Source organism: Callospermophilus lateralis, unplaced genomic scaffold, assembly GCF_048772815.1.
Source record: "Callospermophilus lateralis isolate mCalLat2 unplaced genomic scaffold, mCalLat2.hap1 Scaffold_63, whole genome shotgun sequence".
NCBI classification, from domain to species: Eukaryota; Metazoa; Chordata; class Mammalia; order Rodentia; family Sciuridae; genus Callospermophilus; species Callospermophilus lateralis.
The window spans coordinates 19687904-19710117 of NW_027514713.1; the positions used below are offsets into that span (position 1 = coordinate 19687904).

The window sequence follows — 22214 nt, forward strand, 5'->3', positions numbered from 1 at the left end:
CACCAGACAAGATGTTTCTGACCCCAGGGTAAATGATATTGAGAAACCTGGTGGTAGCTGAAGAAGATTGCAAGGGGGGTTAAAAAGCCCAAAATTTTATGTAAATAATAGAGCTAATGAACAGGGATTGAGCCAGCCAAAACAAGGATGCACTTGAGATGGAAAGCCTGATGAGGACCTGACATCCCATTACTTGTCTTCATTTCCTCTGCATAATACTCACCACTCTCCAACTCTATGCCCTTGTCTGGACCCTAGTGAGAGCTGCAACTTCTCCCTATCATTCTCTCCTCAACCAGTCATCTGCTCCACACCAGGAAAGCCCTGCCTTGTTTTTTGTCCTGATTACCCTGGTCTGAGTGAGTGTGCATATGCTGGACATAAAGCCTAAGGCTTGATACTTTTGAACTTAGCATGCAGAGGGAATGTCTGTAATTAGCCTGTCATTATTACGTGTGCTTTGCAGTGCTTAGAATTAATTTATAATTGTTAGCTGTGAATGGATTATGTCTATTGCAGTGCCTAGCATTAAAAATTGTTTTTTTCTTGATTAAGTACCTATAGAGTGAAATTATGTTGAGTAATTGAATGAATAAAGCATTGAAAGGGGCAGAAGTGCATGGAAATTCTTTATTTCTCTCATGTACTGCATATATCACAATTGTTGCCCCCTCACAAGAAGTCCCTAGCCACAATTTTCATTTTCCACCATTGCCACTCTTGCCAGCTTTAAACAACCTACTTATCCAGTCTCAAGAAAACAAGGCACACTTATCATTTTCTTGCTTTCAGGATTTTCAGAGTTCTCCCTGTGATTTGTTTTCAGCTTCTTAGCACAGAAATTTGGGCTCCTGATCCATGACAGAAAGCCTACAAAATGATTAAAAGAATGGCACCTAAGAGACTGATTGGGCAAGTCTTCAGGCACTGACTCCAACCTAAGCCTAGTGGGTCCAGAATCAAGTCCAAAAGGCAAGCTGCTCCATTTTCATTGTTAAAAGACTAAGGATAAGGGCTGGGGATATGAACTTAAATAAAATAAATCTAAATACTTCTTATAAGATATCTGCTGTTTTCCAGATATTCACTGTACCACATATGATTAAAACCTGACATTTTCCCTCCAGTGGATATATTGTTGTCTATAACTGTATAAGAAGTCACTCTAAAACTTACTGGTTCATATTTGGATTGAACTGCATTCATCTGCAATATTTTTGTTGAATATGTTTAGCTGTTAATATTACTAAACTTCAGAGGGTGATCTGGCTGCCAAAAAAAAAAAAAGAAAGAAAGAAAAAGCACGCTGAATCTTCTTCACATGATATCTCAGAATCTAATAAATTAAAGTGAGATTGTTCTCATTGAGGAGACAGTGTTCTAAAATAAAAAGCAAAAATATTTAAAAATATTTCCTGACTAGATACCTGACTAGTACACTTTCATAGAAACAATTTTATAAAAGCCATAAAAAAGAAGAAGAGCCCTGACTCAAAGTTTGTACAATGCATTCTGCATTTGGCTAGAGTAGGAGTAAAATCACATTACCAAATTTCTGTACACAGATAAGGCTAAAGGACTGTTGATATTATGCCACTAATTCTGCCTTTTTTAATAGATGAGGTTTATACAGCTGTTCAGTGTCAAAAAATATTTTCAAAATCCCACAAGTACTGTGTGTGTGTGTGTTTGTGTGTGTGTGTGTGTGTGTGTGTCTGTGTGTCTGTGTTTATATGAGTGTAGTGCTGGTGGTTAAACTGAGAGAATTAATATTCCTGAGCTGTATTCTCAATTTTTTTCTTTTCTTTTTCTTTATTTTGAAATAGGATCTTGCAACGATGCTTTTTTGTGCGCCCACAATTTTTAAGTACACATCAAGATCAAATATGCCTGACACAAAGGCAAAACTTACCTCCTTTAGAAGCTATGATTCATCATTATTTTTAAGTAGTGACATTTTTAAGTAGTGACATTTATTCAAAAAGGGGAATGCTGTTTATCTCTAATTCTTACAGACAAAAATTAATAATCTTGCTCTCTTGCCACCTGGGTAAATTATTTTTTAAGTCCACCAGTTCTACTTAATGGTAAAATGGGGTAAACTTGGTTACCTGAGGTGACCATGCCAGTTGTTCACTGAAGCCATTGGATACTGTTGATTCATTTAATGCATCATCCATTGACTGGACTTGAAGGCCTTTATCCTTCTTCTTCTCCCCAGACTCAGTCATCACAATGGAGAAGGATGATGGGTATTTTAAAAATACAGAGATCTTACTCTACTGGATATACTTTGGATTCCTATACTTCTTGATTATTTTTCAATTTCTCATTCTGGTAATCTCTCATACACTTGCATCAGTTTTTGCTGTCAGATCTATAGAAACAATTCATCCCATGACCAGAGCAGCTGCACATGACTCATTTGACTACTTCTCCAAATCATCTATGCCACTGCTGCCTCTTTTTTCTTTGGCAAGGGGCTGAGGCCTGGGCTTCAGCAGTTCATTGATAGTTCAAATTCCAAGGTTTATGTTTGCACACAGTGCAGTCAGAATCCTTATTTCTGTTTACAAGGAACTAATCCCACTATATAACAGCTCTCCACAGGAGTTCACTGTAATTGGACTGAGGCAACAAAGTGTTGTATGCTTCTTCGTGTCCTTAGTTGCCACTACTCCCCTAAAAATCTCCATTAATCTATCAGGACTGAGATATCTCTCACCTGCAAATATCCTAAAGACTATTAGAGTCGCTGTGTGGGTGTTGAGACCCAGGATGTAAAATTTTGGTCTCTAGCAATTGAGAGATGTGAGGACGAGTTGGCAGTGTAGTCATGCTTATGCAGAGGTAACAATAGCTCCCAGGTAGCCCAGAGCATTCAGCCCTCAGAATTCTGCATCATTCCATAGGCCCTTTCATATATAGGCCAGAAAAAAAAGGTGCATGATCAATATTTTACATAGTGAACACATGCTCAGAAGAAAATGTTTATGACAATGAATGTGTACCCTTAATCAAGGTATTCATTACTTAAATAAATGATAATAATACTAATCATCATCATAATAATAACAGTAACCTTTTGGAAGCATCAACCACAGAGTAACTATAGCCATGTTTGGCCTTTCCAATGATCCACTCTTAAAAGTTTCATCATCAAAAATCTACACACTTGAAGTCTTCTGCAGTGATCTATTACCAAGGAGGTAAGAACTCTGCATCCACAGGCCTCAAAACATATGCTGTAGAACTAGAACACAATCCCCCTGTCTAGGATTACTAAAATCCATCTCCAGATGGTATCTAAACTAGCTCATCATTCTTGCAACTTATCATTGATCAACTGCTGTGTGGTTGCATCTAAAGATATCATATGTATTTAAGTCATACTGATATTATTATATGGCAGAAACCCATTCCTGTGCTGCTGATAACAAACCAACTGCTATGTGATTTTGCAACACAACTTTTTGTATTTCATATTTTTCTTTATTAACTAGAGTTAGAGCCTGCTTTTTAAGATTTAAGGTTTGGCTGTGTACGCTGTATCTTATTCACCAAGGTTACATAAAAATAAAGAAAATACATCATCCTTGTGAGTTTAAAATTTTATTCATCATATAGTCTTCTCTTTAGCTATAACCACACCATAATTTTCCATAGGCTGTATGGTTTGAACCTAGTATCCTAATAATGCCAGAAGAAAAACCAGAAGTTCAAACATATTGATTAACATTTTCAAATTAAATCAAAGTTTAGGCAGTAAAAAATTGTCTGGATAAAATGGACATGAACAGACTGTTGACTATAATAGATAATGTTACCTTCAGTATACATTGAAATATGGGTTTAAATATTTAAACCTTAGGAATGAAGCCAGAATTAATAAAGGGGTGATTATAACAGCTGCTTCTCTGCTTATCATTTCAATTTTGCCTATTCATAAACCAGGAAACAAGAGCCAATATTGTAATGCATGTCTGTAATTTCAGTGACTCAAGAGGCTGAGAAGAAGGATTTTAAGTTCAAGGCTAGACTCAGCAACTCAGTGGGGCCTTAAGCATCTTAGTGAGAACTTGGCTTGTCTTTAAAAACAAATGGGATGAAGATGTGATTTGTGATAAAGTGTTCTGAGTCCAGTCCTTGGTACAAAAAAAAATAATCTGCTTTTTTTTGTGCCACTATCTAACTTCTAAAACAATAATTAAAGATTGATAATTCATGTAGTCTAGAGGATGTGAGTTGTGGCTTTGGGGTCACAGAGAATTGATCCTGAATTCCAGTAAAGTTGCTTAATATTCAGGAGACCTTTCCAATATTCTTTCACACTGAACATCTATGTAAACCTCATCCATTACAAAAAGCAGAATGATACTGAGTGTCAACATATTAGCAATTCTTTAGCCCTATCTGTACACATAAAGTTGACAATGTGTTTTTACTCCTCTTGTAGCCAAAGTGCAGAGTATATTTCCCAAATTTTGGATCTAAGCTCTTATTTTTTTGTGAGTGACTTATGTAAATCTGTGACTATGAAAGTGTTTTAGTCAGGAAACACTTTGAAGACTTTGTTTTTACTTTCATAACCTGTCACCTCCTTGAGAATGAGCCTACCTTAATTTATTTGATTCTGAGAAAAAGGGTGGTTTTTTTTTGGCAACCATATATCCCTCTGAAGTTCAGTAATTTTACCAACTATCACCTAATGCAGTAAAAAGATCCCATATGAACACAGGCTTAATTGATGATAAGCCCACACTTGAGACAATAATTTTTATATGGTTTCTTCTTATTCAGTGATAGATATCTAATTCACTAAACATGGGCTGAATGCCAGGATTCAATCACATGTGGAACAGAAGTTATGGGAAAAACATATTGTGCCTTATAGGTACTGGTTAAATTTTTATTAATTTAAATTTAAACTTTAATCTCTTGACAGGATTTATTGAATTATATGGAAATATGTGTAGACTTCTATGCCTTTAATGTTTGATGATATTCTCAGAGTACCCAATACTAAAGAAGAAAAATGAAATCACAACCCTGCATTAGGCTAAAGAAAAAAACTGCAAAATAATTTTTTTTAAATGTTTAGATTCTAGTTTCTGGGTTACTGATGATCTGATGACCTAGAGTCTTCTCTCCAGTGATACCAATCTCTTTTGGTTAAAGTATAATATCTAAAATGAAAATGGATCTGTGCCCAGAATCCTGTGAGAAACAGTTTCCACTTTTGTACACTTCTGAGTTGTAGATGGCTTCTCTCTCAAAGTGCAGAGTCTCTCCTGTTCCTTGGCCCTGAGAGAATGCTGTTTGGTATGTTTATTCCATAACCTAAGCCACAGAACTGAGTTGTCAATTTTTTTCATCTTGCTGAGGTCAGGGTATTTATAGATATCAAACATGGAATGTAGCTATGGTGAACATAGATATCCCTGAGAGGTCAAGAGTGAATTTTAGGATGAAGCTTGAAAAATACATTTATTTATTTGTCAATTTATATTTTCAAAAATAATAATATTTGGGATATAGTAGTTTAAGTTATTAAATTGATTTAAGCTGTCCTTCTTAATTTTTATTATGAATACTAGAAGTTTTTAAATTATACTAATGCATTATATTGTTTTTCCCTCTGGGAAAATATTAATGCCTTAGGACATTGCTTAGAAGTTTAAAATAAAATTTTCTTTCTCATAAGACCAGAGAGCACAAAAGTTAAATGAAATTTTAAAGTAATTTTGATAAAATTTTTATTCATGAAAGTATATATTTTGGGTGTGTGGGAGATCTTGCCTCTTGGTTTTATTTTCCCCATTGGGTTTCTCCCCACTGAAATTAAGTTTTCATCACATGAGAAGAACATCACATAAGCTGTAGAGTTTAAGAGTGGTGAGGATAATACAAATGATGAGAAGTGATGAAATGTCATTCCAAGTCCTCATCAGCCTCCCCAGCTGAAGTGTATTTTTTATTGAGCTGGCTGAACATCTGTTCATTTGCTCTACTCTTTATACTAAATTTTGCAGCTTTTTTACACTTTTTTCAATCCTTGTTAGTTACCACCAGATTTTTCCATGACATCATTTACTCTAGGGCCAGAAACATCTGGTCTGGTGGTCTGCACCTTGGTCTTCTCACCCTACCCTCTTATTAGGTGAGGACAACCTGCCAGAGGCCTCACTCTGTTTATCAAGGTGAGGGGAAGTGATTTGTTTATGTCTGAGGGCAATACTGCAGGGCTTCTTTAGTCATGCCTGGTGAGGCTGCATGTTTCAAACTGAAGTTTTCAATATGGAGTTTTTTTTAAGCCAGGCCTAAAGCCATCCTCACAATAGTGTAGTTAATTTGCCCAAAATTAAGGTGTTTTTTGTTTGTTTGTTTGTTTATTTAATGTATTTGTCCTCAATTGATTTTTTTTCTTTTTTCTTCTTTTTCTTTTTTGTACCAGGTATTTAACTCAGGGACACTGAGATACATCCCCAGTCCTTTTTTGTATTTATTTATAGAGAGGGTCTCACTTAGTTGCTTAGTGCCTTGCTTTTTCTGATGGTAGCTTTGAACTCATGATACCCATGTATAATTCTTCTGTGCCACAGGGGTTATGGCCTGTGCCACCAAGTTTGCTTTCAGCTGAGTTTTTAAATATGTAAAACAACTTTATTAAAGTGACATTTAGAAGCATTCCTAATATTCAAGCAAACCTCTTTGTCCTGGTGTGGCAGGAAATAAAAGTGGAACTGGACTTTAATTTAAATAACAAGAGAGTTCAATTGCAAGGGCTTAATTAGAACACAGATAATTAGAAGGTTACAGGCCATAGCACTGTTGTACTTTTTAAAATATGTTTTTCTAAGTTGTGGATGAACAAAATATCTTTATTATTATTATTATTATTATTATTATTATTATTATTATTATTATTTTATAATTATTATTGTTATTGTTATTAATGTGGGTCCAGTATCAAACAGACTGCCTCATGCATACTAGCCAAGAATTCTATTACTGAACAACAACCTTAAATCCTTACCTGGTATTATTTTTAATATTTATTTATACTTAATTTATTTATATGGGGCACTGAGAATTAAGCACTGTACCAGTGAGCCACACCTTCAGCTCTTTCCTGGTACTTTTTAAATACCTGTTTTACATAAATTTTAATTAGTAGCTTTAACCCTTTTCCAATATTTGTTTGGATTAAATCAATAACCTATAAATCAGTAAAGTAAAGTCTAGTTTTATCTCAAACTCTTATTTTACTTCCTCTTTCTTCCCCAGACTAGACACCTTATCACAGTGTCTGAATTAAAATTCCCCCTTGAGGAATTTACTGTATGTTGTCCACATTTTAAACTCCAAAATTTACCTATTTCTTAGTTTTGGAAAAGTCTTACAGAATTTGTCCAGAGGTATCAAAATTTCTTGGAGTACTCAGAAGAATCCGTATCTGAGTCTTGCCTTTTAGGGAGCAGTTTGAATTATAAGTATGCAGACTTTAAGGCAAGTAGATGGATGATCTGCAGCTGGAAGAAACCTTTTCATCAATACCTTGCATCTAAAAGGCACTTCATTGGCTTCCTTTTATTAGATACTGTGAATAAACCTACAATAAAAATGGAAGTGAAGTAATATCTTTAACAAAAGTGTTCCAATTTCTTTAGATATTTATCCAGAATTATAATTACTGGGTAATAGGGCATTTTTTTAAACCAAGAATTGTTATTGTTATTTATTTGTACTTATTTAGGCAATTTACCACTTTGTTACATCCCTAATTTTTTTAATAAGACAGGATATCACTGAGTCACTTAAGCCATTGCCAAGTTTCTGAGGCTGTTTTTAAGTTCCTCCTGTTTCATCCTCCCAAGCCACTGCGAGTACAGACATTGACAATGATACCCTGCTTCAAAAAATTATCATTAGTGGATTATATGGCATTTTTATTTTGAGCTCTTAGAACCATGATAGGGGCTGGGAATGTGGCTCAAGTGGTAGTGCATTTGCCTGGTATTCATGTGGCACTGGGTTTTATCCTCAGCACCATGTACAAATAAAGATGTTGTGTCTGCCGAAAACTAAAATGAATAAATAAATTTTAAAATTCTCTCTCTCTCTCTCTCTCTCTCTCTCTCTCTCTCTCTCTCTCTCCCCCCCTCTCTTGCTTTCTCTTTTTAAAAAAAGAACCATGATAGTTTTTTCAAAAGTATATTTATTAACTTTATATTGTAACCAAAATTTTTATCTATGCATATACACCTATACTCTGGAGTCCCTACTATCTTTCAGATATTTGTTTAGTTTGGTGTGGTTTGGTGCTAGGAATTGAAATCCGTGGGTGCTTACCACTGAGTTATGTTTCCAGTCCTTTTTTTTGAGACGGGTGATATATCACTCATCTCTGAATAAGTTGTTTGTAGCCTTTCTATGTTGTTAAGGCTGTCTTTCAAATCACAATCCTCCTGACTTGCCTCTCCAGCCTCTAGTATATTGGCCACCACACCTAGCTCTTTCAGATTATTATAATAACCTTTTCAACAACACTGCCCAGGCTACAGAAAATCTCTTTGACTGATGCATTTTATCCCTGAGGAAAGTTTATATGAAGTAGCCAATGCAGGACTATTCTGTATAGATTTGTTGGAATAAACAGAATCATTGTTTGTTAAGCTCCTTTTTGAACAGCTGTTTGGTATCACAGTTCATAAAAGTGCTGGGAAAAGAATGTAAATTCATTTGTTTGAAATCTACAGAGATTTACATAAGCTCAATCACCTTTTGTTCTAGAGTTTGGAACTTCAGGACATAGTAAGGTAAATAAAATATGTTACAGTTGAGATATTCAGTACATACATCGACACACACATCCACAAATACACACACACACAAAAAAACTTTCTAGGAGCAATTGGTAGTTCTGGCATTATTACTAGTGTATCAGGGACATAGTAACATAAACAAAATATGTTAAATGTGAAACATTCAATACACACATACACACACCCACAAAAAAAAAAAACAATAAATTTTTCTAGGAGGAATTGGTATTTCTGGCCTTATTACTAGTATATCAGGGTTGGGGCAGGATTCTGGAAGTGCTAAAATCTTACTCAAGTTAAGAGTAGTTTACTGGATTCCTCCCTATTTTGCCTATAATACAAGCTAGAGTGAACTTCATCTGTCAGCAACAGCAATTGGGAAAATATGCTGGCAGATTTTTTTTTTTGAGATAAATTGACTGCTTTGATATTTGGGTATTTTTGTGTCTTGGTCACAGCTGATGAAGCACTTGTGAAAAATTTTATGGCTCCTAGATATCACCATTTTTTTGTATCATTTCTTTCATATTTCCTTCTTTTTTTTTGTGGTGCTAGAGATTGAACCCAGGCCTTGTGCATACAAGGCAAGCACTCTAAAAACTGAGCTACATCCTCAGCCCCTCTCTCACATTTCTGCTCACTGCAGGTGATTATGGTAGTTGGGAATTTTGTCCCACATATGGTACATTTCTTAAGACTGGACTAGTATCCAGTGTATCTAAATCTCTCTACTCATTCATGATTTTGCCAAAGAAATAATCACAGTAGTTTTTTCCTTAAATTTATCTATAGATGGAGGGAGAGTGTCTCATTTAATATGCTGCTTTATTTTCAACATCATTCCCTGTTAATATTTGCTTTTTATAGTGTTGCTAAGTTTGGAACTGACTATCTTGCACATTCTGCACACACACTCTAACAGTGAACTTTGCCTCTATGTCCCAATTCTAACTTTAGGTCGGATAGATTCATTCATTCACTTCTAATGTTGTTTTTCATATGGTTGGTTTTACATATGCCTTTCTATTGCTCTTAACAATACTATTGATCTACATATGATTTCAGATTTGATTTATATTATAATATATTGGTCTGTATTATTTCAATATAGTTTCATAATATACATTAAATGTGTCTCATAACAATAAATATATTATTTGATTTTTATTAAAGGTTTTGGGGTATTTTACATATATTTTATTTCTAAGATAATTTTTTTGGTCCATTCTTTTCTTTTCTTTTATTTGATACTTGGAATTAAACTCAGGGGAATTGAGCCACATCCCCAAACATATTTTGTATGACATTTAGACACAGTATCTCACTGAGTTACTTAGGGTCTCACTTTTTCTGATGCTGGCTTTGAGCTCACAATACACCTCCCAAGGTACTGGGATTACAATTGTGCACCAACAGGACCAGCTCTCTTTTTGTATTTAAAGAAAAACATGCTAAAAATTTGATAGGAAAATATTATATATTAAATTGAGTTAAAATAGTTGTCTTTGTAATGATTAGTTTTATTTACACACATGCTATTTTATGTGCTTTTGTAAATTTTTATTTAGTTTGTAATAATTTCTACATATTTTCTTTGAAAACCATTATACATGTGATGTATTTAACAGATGTAACTTCAGTATAATACTTATGTGGTATTTTGTACTCTAATTAAACCAGAAATCTTTCTGGGCTCCAGAAACCATTTTTTTCTCAAACTTTATTATTTTTATTTTTCTGAATCACCTCGTCTTTCCTCCTAGGCCACAGATTTCTACTGTATTGACAAGTATAGCTCTAGTCTTATGCTATCACATACTTGTATGCTGTCATTGTACACACAATAATTTCTACAGGTCTAAGCTGCTTGGTGAGGAGTATTTCATATATATATATATATATATATATATATATATATATATATATATAAATATATGAATATATATATATATATTTTTTCATGATGAAATAACAGCAATATCTACTCCATCAATTGTCAATTTTATGTATTATGTTCTTTTCTTTATTCTCCTTTTTATAGAATTACTTTTTCCAAATTATTGAGATAAATGCATTTTAAACAATTGAGTATAACAGTGCAGTCTGTAAATTTTCTTTTTTAAACTAAGACAAAATAAATCCCAATTTTAATAGGCTCATTGTTATGTAAATGACATTTAAAAACCTACATATATAACACCCTTACCTGACCTTACTCTGGACTATTGATATCTGGTTGAGGGAATCTAAAAGTGATCCATGGAAAAAGCAGAACAGGGATAGGTCAGGTTGTGACATTGGTGGATACTGTGTCTGTAGTAGTGAGTATTCATGAATAAGTATTGGTGGAATAGGTACAGGTAGAGAAAAAGTGCTGTGAAGAAAAGAGGGAAAGAATGAGCAGCTCAAGAGTTCAGATTTAAAATGTCTAATGGTGGATCAATGAAGTATGAGGGAAAAGGGTAGTTTCTTTGGAGGCAGAAATAAGGTAGAAGTGAAAGAAGAAGGTAATTCTGGCACAGTCCCCAGGAGAAAGAGTCAAATGAACACTACTCTCTTTCTTTCTCTCTCTCTCTCTCTCTCTCTCTCTCTCTCTCTCTCTCTCTCTCTCTCGTATATATATATCATACTTCTATAACAATAGATTAAAGTCAGCCAGCCTCAGCAACTTAGTGGGGCTCTAAGATAATCAGTGAACCCTTTTTCTTTGTAGAATATTTTATTAAAGGCTGGGAGTGTTTCTTAGTAAAAAAGCATATCTGATTTCAATTTGTAATATGAGAGAGAGAGAGAGAGAGAGAGAGAGAGAGAGAGAGAGATATCTTGCAAAAATTAAAAAAAGTAATCAGTGACACTGTTAGTGTCAAGGTTGTAAACAATTTTAAAGTAATAGTGAGCTAGTTGGAAAACTCATCTAGGTTATTAACTACTGCTTGGGAAGTTAGTCTACTCTCCAAATATAAAAGTGAGAGAGAAATCCTTTATTAAAGTGTATATAAGAAAAAAGAGGAGTTTTGACACAGCTTTTAGATGACCCAGACTGGGTCAACTTTAGCAGGTGATTAGGATTCTGCAAAGATGTTAAATCCTTGAGTTTTTTGGAATAATGTGATTTTATCTATTCTTCATAAATGAAGATTGAGGTATAATATAAATCAGGCTTGGCAAAGGAAAAACATTTCAATGAAAAATAAATGTATGAATAAACACATAAAACAGTATTTAACCAAAAGTCAACATTCAGAATATTTATGCAATTATGTAATCACCAGTTATGTAAAAACAATGACAACTAAAAAAAGTGAATTAATCAAAAACAAATAAATAATGTAATGAATGAATTAATTAATGAATAGCTAATAAGTGCAAAGATGTAATGTGACTGGAATTGTCAAAGTCAGCTTGTAGCCATGAAAAAGTGTAAAGGTACATAGAAATGGTGTTTTACTACTTACTGAGACATACCCTATGAACTATAAATTCCACTCCTAGGTGGGAAGAGTTGAACACAGAACCCATTCACCTGGCTCTCTCACTTGGGAACTGTGCAAAATATTACCTTTTTCTTTCCCTCAAATTTTATTGCTGCTTCCAAGAACACTACCCTCTATATTCACGCTATCATTGTAGACTTGTAGCATGTGAACCCCTCTATTGTTCAAGTTTTTCTTCTTTTTTTTTCATTGCTCTTTTTCTCCCTACCCCCATATCATCCACCAATACTTATTTTGTATAGCAAAATCTACATACTCAGCAATTACCAGCCTTATATCTTACTATATCCATTTCCTACCTTGTTCATGAACACTTTGCGATCCCCTCCATGAAAACATCAATAGTCCAAAGTGATCAGAATGGGGGTAAAAATTGCAGAATATTAAAGGTCAGTTAAACAACAAGAAAGCTATAAAAGTGTGCTTCATTTAAAGGTGAAAATAAAAAGAAAATCTTTAGACTTCACTAGTTAAAATAAAAGATAAAAAATTTATGAGCCTCAATAATTTGAATTATACTTGTGAGTCACTTTTTTGGGGTAGGGGATATAAGAACATTGCTAAAGAGTTTAAAGTTCAAACTGTTTTTTTATGAGACAAAGAATAGAAAAAATTAAAAAAATATATATTAAAGTAATTGTGATATCATTTTCATAAAAATATATATACATATTTATTCACAAATTTCTTTAACCTTATAAACAGTTATAAGTGTCAATACATTTCTCTCTGGGCTAGGTCCTATTATTGGAAGAAAACTTTGCCTTAAAAGAACCCCATACAGAGGCATTTAATGCAATTAACAGGCCAAGAAGAAGAAGGAGAAGGAGAAGGAGAAGGAGAAGGAGAAGGAGAAGGAGAAGGAGAAGGAGAGGTGAAGAGGATTTCAGGTTGTAAAGCATACCTGTAATATAAGTTACTTGAAAAGACATCACAGGTGAAATTTATACATTGTCTAAAGACATATATGTATATATTATTTATAAAAAGTGGTTATGAGTTCTGTAGTGAGGGTGCACAAGTCCAATACACAATCTTTTTCTTTCTTGAATACTTTTTGTTGTAGATGGACACAGTATCATTAGTAGTTTGTTTGTTGGCTTTTTTTAATATTTATTTTTAGTTTTTGGCGGACACAACTTCTTTGCTTGTATATGGTGCTGAGGATCAAACCTGGGCCACCCGCATTACAAGCGAGTATGCTAGCACTTGAGCCACATCCCCCTCTTGGGTGGCTTTTTAATGCGGTGCTTCATATTCAACCCAGTACCTCATGCATGCTAGGGAAGTTCTCTACCATTGATCCATAACCCTAGTCCCCAAAGTCCTTAATCTTTTTTGGGGGGGGGTTGGGGAGGGGAGAGTGTGTGCGTGTAGTGCAGGGATTGAATCCATGGCCTTATATCAGCAAAACAAGCACTCTACTGACTAAGCTATATTCTCAGCCCTGATATGTAGTCAGTTAACAATGACAATGGAGCAGCCTGTCATTTAGACTTTGATTCTGTGCCCACTTGGCTCAGGTTGGAGGCAGTGCCTGAAGCCTTGACCAATCAGTCACTTAGGTGAGAACTGTCCAATCCTCAGGCAGCCAGTGACAAGAGGGAGGGCTTCCACAATCTTCTGTTCCCTTCGTGTCTGGAACCCGCCCTTTTTTCACTCTTTTTGTAGGCTTCTGTCCTGGATCTGGAGCCCAGGTGTCTGTGCTATGCAGAATCAGAAAACAAACCACAGGGAGAATGCTGAGAACCTTGAGAGCCAGGAAATGGTAAGTGTGCCTTGTTATATTGAGACTGCTTAGGAAGGTGGCTTAAAGCTGACAGGAGTGGCAATGGTGGAAACTGGCAGTCATGGCTAGGGACTCTTCCTGTTTCTCTCCACAGTCTTGTGGCCAGAGGGACTCTCTGTGGTGTCTTAGCCTTCACCTCCCTCTGACTAGTCTAGTGAGGCTTAGATCAGCAGTTGAAAACCTGGGCATTTTGTTCCATAATTGTATGGTGTTTTCACCTTCTTTCTAAAGCCCTTTGTGGGATTCCATGTGCCATGAGTCCAGCATGTCTCCAGATTGCATGGTGAAGACTGAGATAATTATCAAGAGAGAACTCCAAATCCATTTATTGAATTCATGCATGAGAGAAGCTGTTAATTTTAGGGCTTGTTACTCATGAGGGTTTGTTTGTTTATTTGTTTATTATTATTATTTGTGTGTGTGTTGTTGTTGTTGTTGTTTTGGCACCAGAAATTCAACCCAGAGGTGTTCATCCACTGATTCACATTCCCACCCCTTTTTTAATATTTTTATTTAGAGACAGGGTCCCTTTGAATTTCTTAGGGCCTCACAAATTTGAAGATGCTGGCTTTTAACTCATTCTCTTCATGAGTCCTGAGATTTTTAAATGTAGCAGAAGCAGTATCTCAAATCCAAAACAAAAATCTGAAATCCAGAACTTCAGTTTAGCTCTCCATAGGTCTCAGAGTAAACCCCTAGTTTTCTAGCTCTCTGTTCACATATGCAAATCTGGGTTCTCTTTTCACAGGGAATAAGTATAAAATAGAATAGATAGTATAATGACCATGTAATGTGGATAATGGGCCTCACTCAAACACACCTGGTGGCTAACTGAATGATGTTAATGAGCACCATTAAGGCATATTTCAAATGTAAAAGGCCTTGAAGCCTTCAACAAAGTCCTTTGTCCCAGGGGTGATTCCTGATTGAATATGAAGAAAAAAAGGATGGGTCACAGAAAGAATGAAAGTGAACCCATATGATAGTCAGGATGCCTTTTCCAAAGCCTATTCTAAATGCATTATGCTACCTGTTCTGCCCAAAACTATCTGTAAACTTCTAAGATGGTACAAAAAAAAATGAGTTTTTTTTTTCTGGTATCATTCCTCATACCACATGGTGGGTGTTCTATTTCTTCTTGCTTAAATAGATTTTTTTTCTTCAAAATTTATGAGACAAGCACCCAGATTCAATTGGAAAACTGAGAAATTTTGGTTCATCTCAAAACTCCACATTCAGCATTATTGATCATTATTTTCCCATGTTTTATTGCAAAGGTATGCATCATTTATAATGTCATTCTTCAAGAACTGGAGGGCATTTTTACAAGATCTAAATTTATCATTCTGAGATTTTCTCATGAGAAGAAAGCAGAATAAAATTAGGTGACATTAAAAAGAATGAATCTCTCCTAAATGAAGTTTATGTGTCCCAATTAAGGATTTTTAAAAACTGTAAAGGGTCATCAATTGAGGGTTTATGTATTTATTAATTTGTTTATTTATTTATTTATGGTCAGACAATCTGGGATTGTGGCTCAGTGATAAAGCACCCACCTAGCACGTGCAAGGTCCTGGGTTCAATCTCAGCACCACATAAAAATAAGTAAATAGAAAAAATAAATAAATAACCCACAGAAACATTCCAAATATTTTGGGAAACTCTTTTATTCTGGTGTGGCAGGAAAAAATAAAAGTGGGACTAACTTGAATTTAAATTACATGCAATTTCAATCTCTCTCTCTCTCTCTCTCTCTCTCTCTCTCTCTCTGTACTGGGGATTGAACCCAGGGCCTCATGCTTAGAAGGCAAGCACTCTACAAGCTGAGCTATTTACTCAGCCCCATTTTTGGGGGGGTGGCAGACCAGGGATTGAAGTCAGGGGCACTCTATCACTGAGCCACATCCCTACCCCTATTTTGTATTTTACTTAGAGACAGGGTTTCGCTGAGTTGCTTAGTGCCTCACCATTGATGAGACTGGTTTTGAATTCATGATCCTTATGTCTCAGTCTTGTAAACAGCTGATATAACAAGAATGTATCACCATTCCTGGCCAACTTCAATCTTTTTTTTTTAAGAGAGAGAGTGTGTGTGTGTGTGTGTGAGAGAGAGAGAGAGGGAGAGAGAGAGAATTTTTTAATATTTATTTTTTCATTTTTTGGCAGACACAACATCTTTCTTTATATGTGGTGCTGAGGATTGAATCCAGGCCGCATGCATGCCACGCGAGCATGCCACCACGTGAGCCACATCCCCAGCCCCAACCAACATCAATCTTAAGGGCTAAAGTACACACAAATTAGATCAAAGTCCATGTCAATATCTTGGTACTATATATATAAAGTTGTTGATAGACCTTCTATTTTAATTACTTATATGTGGAGCTGAGAATTGATTCTAGTGCCTCACATGTGCCAGACAAGTGAGCTCCACTAAGCCCCAGCCACAGCCCCCTGGTACATTTTTTATGGGGGATATTGGAGATTGAACTCAGGAACACTTGACTACTAAGACAAATCCCCAGGATTTTTTTTTTTTTTTTTTTTTTTTTAGAGACCGGATCTCACTGAGTTTCTTAGCACCCCACTTCTGCTAAGGCTGGCTTTGAACTTTTGATAATTCTTCCTCGGCCTCTTCAGCAACTGGGATTACAGGCTTGCACCAACACACCCAGCCCCTGATACATTTATAATATCTATTTTATGTAGATTTTAACCAGTAGCCTTAACTTTTTTTCTAATATATATTTGATTTGAATCCATAACCCAGAAATCAGTGAAACAGAATCTATTTTTTAATCTCCAACACTGCTTTTGGTTATGTCAGTGTCTGAATTAAGATTCTCCATTAAAGAATTTATTATGTCTTGTGTTCTCATTCTGACCTCCCATAGGACCTAGTTCTGAGTTTTAGAATATCTGAAACAAGGTTCCCAGAGATTCCAAATTTTTTGGAGTATTTATAAAACACCACTCTCTGAGTCTTGCCTTCTAGGGACCAGTTTGAATTTTAAGTGTTTAGCTTTTGAAGGGATGGACAAATTGGATGCTTTGCAGTGGGAAGACATTTTCTGATATACTTTCTATCTAAAAGATACTTTATTTGTTTTCTTTTATTAGATACTGTGAATAAAGGTACAATAAAAATAGATGTGTGGCAATATATTTAGTAAAAGGATTTCTAATTTTTTACATATATACCCAGAGTTATTATTACTAGATTGTATGTCTTTTTTTTTGCCAAGAATTATTATTTATATTTTCTAATTTATTTAAATACTAGAGATTAACCCCAGGGCACTTTACCAGTGTGCTACATACCCAGTCTCCAACATTTTTATTTATTTATTTATTTTTGAGAGAGGGTTTTACTGATTTTCTTAGGACCTTGGCAAGTTCTTGAGGCTGGACTTTAACTTAAGAATGAATCCCTGGTTTTCTAACTCTTATTCTCCTAAGCCACTGGGAGTACAGGCATGTACGATTTTGCACTGCTACCCCAAATTATTACAAGTGGATTATGTGGCATTTTTATATGGAGCTTTTAAAGAACCTTAACACTTTATAAAAATATATTTATTAAATTTATATTGTCACCAACATTTTTTACATATTTGTGTATCGTGGAATCCCTGTTAATTATGAGATATTTGCTTGGTTTTGTATGGTTTGGTGCTGAGTATTGAACCCAGAGGTGCATACCACTGAGATACATCCACATTCTTTTTCATGTTATATTTTGAGACAGGCTCTCATTAAGTTGATTGTAGCCTTGTTATGTTACTGAGGCTGTCTTTGTACTAACAATTCTCCTGTGTCATTTTCCATAGATTCTAAAATTTTAGGCATATGCCACTGTACATGACAATTTTAGATTTTTATAATAGCCATTCCAACAGCACTGCATAGGCTGAATAAAATCTATTTGATTAATGCATTAAATCCCTGAGGCAAGTTTATATGAAGTAGCCAGTGTAGGAGTGTTGTGTAAAGATTAGCAAGGATTGTGAAATGTGATAGACATTATTATCTAAAGTACATATATGGGAATGGTGATGCGGCTTATGTGGTAGTCTACTCACCTGGCATGCGTGCGGCCGGAGTTCGATCCTCAGCACCACATACAAACAAAGATGTTGTGTCCGCCGAACACTAAAAAAGAAAAATATTAAATTTTTTTTCTCTCTCTCTCTTTAAAAAATTAAAGTACATATATGAAGACAGGAATTGATATGAGCATTGTTTATATACAAACAGAGGTATGAAAAATTGTTCTATATGTGTAATAAGAATTGCGATGCATTTCACTATCTTGTATTTAAAAAATAAAAAAACCCCTCTTTATATGTTTTTCTGAGAATCAAACTCAGTGCTTTGCACATGCTAGCAGAGTAGTCTACAACTCAGACACAACTCTAGCCCATGTACCCAGATTTTTATACTCTCTTTGTAGTAATCAGAAACAACTTTAAAAATTAAATTTGCATTCATATCACTTTTCCTAGTACAGTGATGTATTACTAACTAAAATTATTCTTAGTATTTTTTAAAAATAATCTAATGGATGACTATTATTTTTTCCAAAGATTATTTTATCACTTCTTTAGGGCTTTGAGAAGGGTCTTTTTTTTCACAATATAGATGTCTTCTATTATCAAATGAGTCCATTCTAAGTGTGTTGAAAATAGTGATTCTAAAAGTTCATACAATCTACACATTTCCAAGACTATAGGAGAAAGGGAAAGACAATATTCACAACCAAGAAACCATTTCCCATGGAAGCATAGTATCAGTGTCCAACCTGGAGTGTAATCCAGATCTTTCACTGGTAATGTTGTTTAAGAACCACAACCATAGGTTTTTGAGATCCTCTGAAGTACACTGAATGGCTTTAAATCACTTACTCTTCTTCAAAATAAAATTTCTGCTACCTACTTAAAAAATAAAGCACTATGAATGAGAAACGTGAATGACCCTTAAGTTCTGTGGAGGTACTGAGGTTGACCTTTAATTATAGTTTATAAATAGTCAAATAAGAGTGGACTTAGAGTTGTCTCATCTTTTGCAAGACATGATATAGAATCCTTAGATGAACTGACATGAAATAATGAAAATGCATTTCAGGGAAGTGATATCACAGAAATTTTCATGGTGGAATCTTGGAAATGTGGGAAAAATATATTCATATACATATGCATTTCTAGAGAAAAAAATAAGTGATAAGTACATGAGTATGAGGGTAAATTCAGTGTGCCTCATGCATTGTAGGTTGAAGGTAATGATAAAGTAGTAACTGAGGAGATCCAGAACTCTATAATTGTGGGAGACATTAATAGCAATTTAGAAAAAGAAAATATAGTCAAATCCCTTTAGATTTGCCTATGTCCTCTGTTCCTCTTATGAATTTGATTCTGTCAAATGAGATTATGTGGGTATGGTTCTCTCTGAATTTATGTTTTCTTCTGTTTTTAGGATTATGTCAGGTAGGTCATGTCTTAAACTCACTTTGGGGGCCCTTTTACCTCCTGTTTTGGACTGCAGAGCAGAGACTCACCTCACTCATTCTGTGCAATGAATTGACTTTTGTCAATCTTTGCAAACAATGGTTGGAAGAACAAGCATTTTTTCCATAATTTTCCATAATTTTCCATAATTTCCATAAACTCCCATTTTTTCCATAATTCTTCACGCTCTTTTTCTTTCTTTTTCTCACGCTGACGATCTGACTTGTATGTGGCTGTCAGCTTATCAAACATGGTGCTGTTCATTTCCATAAATGCCTTCAACACATTGTACACTAACGCCACAATAGCTGGATTCCAATATTCTTTTGAAATCCTATAAAGATTGGAAAACATGATGGGAAGGATGACATTAGAGTTTTCTTCTATCAAACTCATGATGTATTCATTATTCCAATAATAGAGTGCCCTTTCTGCCACCTGAAAATGGGGACTAGATACACACTTGGCAATTTGTTTAAACAAAGGTTCTTGAATTTTAACAAATTGTGAAGGTTCAATCACATGCAAAATTTCTTCCAGCTCCCCAAGGAACATGACCTCTTTTTGACTGCATGTTTTAGGCCAAAATTTCATTAATCCCCTAATAACTGGTTCTGTGAGTGAAGGATCTTTCTCCAGAAACTGGACTATACAATATGCCAACTGGGAGTGGAAGAGTGATAAGCTCCTGACAGTGTGTAAAGGGATCAACACTTTCACCAGAAACTGTTTGTGTTCTGCCTTAAGAGGTAAAGCAAAGCCATTGATAATACTTCCTAATATTTCCAGAAGTTAAGCTACACCATTGAAGTGTTCTGTTTCATAAACAAACCTTAGAAAAATATTGTTAATCTGTTTTCGGATAAATGCTCTAAGACCAAGAAACTTGCCATAAATTCTGTATAGAACTATTTTTAAGTAGTCTCGTTCCCGAGGGTCTTCACTGTCAAATAGCTCCAAAAGCTGTAATACAAATTTCTGATCTATGTATTTTTTGGCAATGCTGGGTTGAAATTCTTGGCTTTCCAAAAATCATATGAAAAATTCATAAACAAGCTGTAAATGTGGCCACGATGCCTCAAGGGTAGGTTCATCTTCTTCTGGATCAAATTCATTGCTGTCACTAGGAGGGAGAGTTCTGAATATATTGCAAGATACCATTCTAACTACTTCAGGGTAAGTCTGCTCTGTCAAACAGCCTCTGCTTATTGTAATGTAGTCCACCAGTTCATTAAGAGTGGAGCGCTTGTATTCTTTCATTTTAAGATCAGATAGCGTGTCCATGAAGTAAAAAATGACACAGCACTGCTGAAGCTTCTTTAGGAACAGTTCAGGCTGCTCTGAGGTTGGAACGTCTTTTAGCAGCGGCAGAGGTGTTAATTCAATAGGCTTGCCTTGAGACCTAAACTGTGAGGAACTTTGTGACCTCTTCTGTCTGGCTTTTCTGACGGATTTCCGAGAAAATCCGTCTACTTTATCCACTGATGGAGGAGTAGTTGGTGCTGAGGACATATCCCTACTTGAAGCTTCTGGGGAAGAATCCAAAGATGATCTGTGGTTTCGAGGGGCGGGAGAAGGGCGAAGGGGCCGCGGAGGGGGCGAGCGGTGGAACCGGGAGGTGCAGGGGGGAGGGAGGTCCGGGCAGCTGCGGGGAGCCCGGGGCGACGGCTGTCCGGTGCGGCGTCCCTCCGGTTCCGCGGTGGCGGCGCTTCTAGGCCTCAGGGCCGGACCGGAACCTCAGCGCTCAGGCGGCAGCGGCAGCGGCGGTGGCCTCACGATCCTCCCCCGCGGGCCCTTCCCATCAAATCGGCACCGACCCCATTGCGGCTCCTACCGTGGCTCCTCGCTCACATTCCCGGCGGGCGGCGCCTCAGCTCGTAGCCCCAAACCCAGCGGCGGCGGCGGCGGCGACATGGGGAGGGGGGGAAGGGAGGGAGGAAGGTATATTATATCTTGACTTGAAAAGACGTATTATTACTGATAAAAAATTTTTTAAAATTGTATTAAAGGTCATCTCTCCTGCATTATTCATTTCACAACTGTTCCTTCCATCATTTTTAACCCAAGGTTTCTTTTAAAACTTCAACTTCCTTGACATTGGCTCAAATGGATTATGAAGACAGCACACCTACTTTGAAGAGTTGTGGAAAACCTTAAAAGTTGCTCAGCCATTTACAAGAGCATTCATTATGTGACCCTATAGCATACTACCTTTATCTAAGTCAGGACTTTTTCCCCTTGGACTTGACAGAGCACTCACAATGGAATACTGAGATTTAACTCCCTCCCTCACAAGATGATGTTCAATCCCAGATCATTCACAACACAGTGTCTTTCTGTTTTGATCAAATATTCCTATCATAAAAGATAAAATTATGGGCTGGGGTTGTAGCACTGTGGCAGAGTGTTCTAGTCTCTTCCTTAATCAGTGGTGGCTTTTTTTAACCCCATTTCTTTGTTCATTACCAAAGCATTTTTGAAAAAATATTTATTTTTTTTAGTTGTAGTTGACATAATACCTTTATTTTATTTATTTATTTTCACTTGGTGTGAGGATCCACCCCAGGGCCTCACACATGCTAGGCAAGTGCTCTACTGCTGA

The 22214-nt window shown here is 35.8% G+C and overlaps 2 pseudogenes; one reads left to right on the forward strand and one right to left on the reverse strand.

Annotated features, from left to right (window-relative positions):
• Positions 1–7421: 7421 nt before the first annotated feature.
• Positions 7422–21400, reverse strand: LOC143389632 (serine/threonine-protein phosphatase 2A 56 kDa regulatory subunit epsilon isoform-like; annotated as a pseudogene).
• LOC143389631 (axin interactor, dorsalization-associated protein-like) overlaps positions 21160–22214 on the forward strand; it is a 36541-nt pseudogene continuing 35486 nt past the window's right edge.